This window comes from Leptonychotes weddellii, unplaced genomic scaffold (genome assembly GCF_054177405.1).
Source record: "Leptonychotes weddellii isolate Sample4059 unplaced genomic scaffold, ASM5417740v2 HiC_scaffold_19588, whole genome shotgun sequence".
Taxonomy (NCBI): domain Eukaryota; kingdom Metazoa; phylum Chordata; class Mammalia; order Carnivora; family Phocidae; genus Leptonychotes; species Leptonychotes weddellii.
Genome location: NW_027781716.1, coordinates 498 through 3,516, shown reverse-complemented (window position 1 = coordinate 3,516; position 3,019 = coordinate 498). Strand labels below are relative to the sequence as shown.

Below are 3,019 nucleotides of genomic sequence, written 5' to 3'. Positions count from 1 at the left end.
GAAGGAAGGAAGGAAGAGAGGGAGGGAGGGGAAGGAAGGAAGAGAGGGAGGGAGGGAGGGGATGGAAGGAAGGAAGGAAGGAAAGAAAGAAAAGAAAGAAGGAAGGAAGGAAGGAACAGAGGAAGGGAGGGAGGGAGGGAGGGGATGGATGGAAGGAAGGAAGGAAGGAAGGAAGGAAGGAAGGAAGGAAAGAAGGGGGAGGGGGAGAGGGAGGGAGGAAGAAAGAAAAAGAAACTTGATCTTCTAGTTGAGGACTCAGCACAATCAAATTTCCAGACTGTTATAAATTACCATATCCCAGTACCCTTACACTTTCCATGACAACAGTGGCTTCAGTAACTGCGGGACAGACAAGACATAAATGGACATATTGTATTTAATAAGTAGGTAAGCATCACCATCATTTACTTAAACTCTTCTTGACTTTTACCTGATAGCTCATCTTTGTCATGTCTTCAAAAGCAGTATACTTCTTTATGTTCAATTTTTACCTGGATGTTTATATCACATCAAGAAATGTCATAGGGGCACCTGGGTGGTCAGTCAGTTAAATGTCCGACTCTTGATCTCAGGCTCAAGTCCTAATCTCAGGGCCATGAGTTAAGGCCCCGCATTGGGCTCCATGCTAGGTGTGGATCCTACTTTACAAAAAAAAAATGTCATATACTCAAAGAATTTAATGGCTAGAAGAAACTTTAATTAAAATTCATTTAATTTAACCTCCTCTTTCCAGGCAGAACTATGCCTCAACCACAGAAATCAATATATATATATATATATATATGACTTTTTAGAAGATGTCCAGATATACCAATTTTAGATATCACTTAGTGACTGATTTTAACTATATATCTGTTTTCAAAATCTACATATAATTATAATTACATCTATATATTCCCAAATATACCTGTATCTATACCTATATCTCTCCCTCCCCTCCTCAATCAAGAGATTACCTGTTGGTGTTCCACCTAGAATGATCTCTTTGAAACAGGCTGAACACTTTTTGCAACCCTTTGAAAAAAGAACATGTTCAACATAAAAATTTAAAGAATTAGATAAATTTATTATGCGTTGTTACAGGAATTAGTCTTAAAATAGTTATTAGAAGTATTAGATCTTTACCTTAGGATAAATGGGCAAGAGTAGAAGCAGGGAAACCAATCAGGAGATTATTGGAGTGGTCTAGGTGAGAGAGAGTAGTGCCCTGAACTGGAGTGATGCCAACAGAGATGAAGAGGAGTGGGCACAAAGCATATTTGGGAAATAAAAGCAGTGGGATGTGCCGATAGTTGGATGTGGGGGACCAGGGGAAAAAGTCAAGGGTGAGTTCTGGGACCAAATGGCCAGATGCCTGTTATCTGCTTCAGAATAACCCCCGAGGGGAAAGGGAGTGTGGGTAGTGGTAGTGGAGAAGCAAGACTGACCATAAACTGATTATTGTTGAAGCTGAGTAATGGGTACATGGGGTTCTCATTGCCATTCTATCCCTTTTCCTTATGCTTTAAATTGTCCATAATAAAAATGTCTTAACATACCAGTACACCTTTACCTAGTGATTTCAATTCCAGAAATCAACCCTAAGGAAACACTCAGAACTAAAAAACAGATTTTTTTATCAGAATGGTCACAGGATCCTCATCTCAGTATTTATAATATTGAAATATTATAAAGAATCTTGTTGACTAACAAAAGGGTAATAGTTAAACATATTGTGATAGAATCATATATTATATGACATTTCTATTAAAAATCATGCCCTTAATAAGTTGGAAAATACTGACTATATAATAGAAAGTTAAATATATAAATATAATACATATATAAATATGTAAATATATATATGCCAAAAGAAAATACACATCAAAATATTATCATTGTAGGGGCCCTGGGTGGCTCACTTGGTTGGGCACCCAACTCTCGGTTTGGCTTGGGCTGTGGTCTTGGGATCGAGCCCCACATTGGGCTCTGCACTCTGCAGGAAGTCTGCTTGGGATTCTCCCCATCTGCCCCTCCATGCCCCCTGTAAAATAAATAAATAAATCTTTAAAAAAAAATTATCATTGTAATGAGGGAATTTTGAGTGATCTTTTATTTTCTCATTTATACCATATATAATTTACTACAAAGAATATGCATTAGAAAGAAGTAAACATTATTTTAAAGGGTAGGAAAATAATGATTTGTTGGAATTCATCATTCCTAGGCATGATAGTTAAAACTACAATTGATTTTCTTTCATTCTGGAACACTTATTGACTACCTATTATTTGCAAAGCACTGTTCCATAATTACTCTATGCCATTTAGCAGGAAAAATAATTCACGTTTCAGATTAGTTAAAAAGAGAGGACATAAAGTTGGAGAGAGCAAAAAGAAAGGAATTTCGTATTTAGGGAGCTCAGAGTAACTTTCTAGAAAGATAATGTGTTCAATTTGGGAACAGTCAAGTCCAACAGAGTTAATAGCAATTCCCCACCCATTTCCTTTATTGCCGCTGCTTCAATATGGTCTCAAAACCACAGTAAAACAATACTTCACATGTCCTACTTCAATGAATTCTAACTTCATGATGAAAACTAGGAGAAAAGGAAGCATTGTTCAATGACAGCTGCGGCAAAAATGTGTCAGCGTTACTTGCAAAACCCTGGGAGGCAGAGATATACCCTTTTCTGGGAAAAAAAATAGGAAAATGAGTAAACATTACAAGAATTTGTCATAAAAGTACTGAAATTACAATCCAAGTTGGCAAGATTTTTAGCGTTTTCCTTTCCTCTGTGGTCTTCTGGGAAGGCTCAGGGCTTCCTCCACCCTGAGATTGGGGATCTTACCAGCAGGCCTGACCGGGATGAGTATGGAAACAGCCAGTTCCCCGGGGGGAAGATGACTGGGGAGCCCTGATACCCAGCTGCTGATTCCTTGATGGCAACTTCAGCACTTCGGACTGCTGGAACCCACAAGTTTTAACCCGTAACTGAGGGTTCTGTTCAATAAGCACAAGGTCTTGCTTTTTAAAATAT

The 3,019-nt window shown here is 38.1% G+C and overlaps 1 long non-coding RNA gene across 1 annotated transcript; it reads right to left on the bottom strand.

Annotated features, from left to right (window-relative positions):
- Positions 1 to 377: 377 nt before the first annotated feature.
- On the bottom strand, positions 378 to 2,017 carry LOC115939244 (uncharacterized). The gene is made up of 3 exons (XR_004074113.2): positions 1,902 to 2,017; positions 957 to 1,014; positions 378 to 638 (listed from the first exon to the last, which is right to left on the bottom strand). It is a non-coding gene; the product is annotated as an uncharacterized LOC115939244 (long non-coding RNA).
- Between the last annotated feature and the right edge of the window lie 1,002 nt (positions 2,018 to 3,019).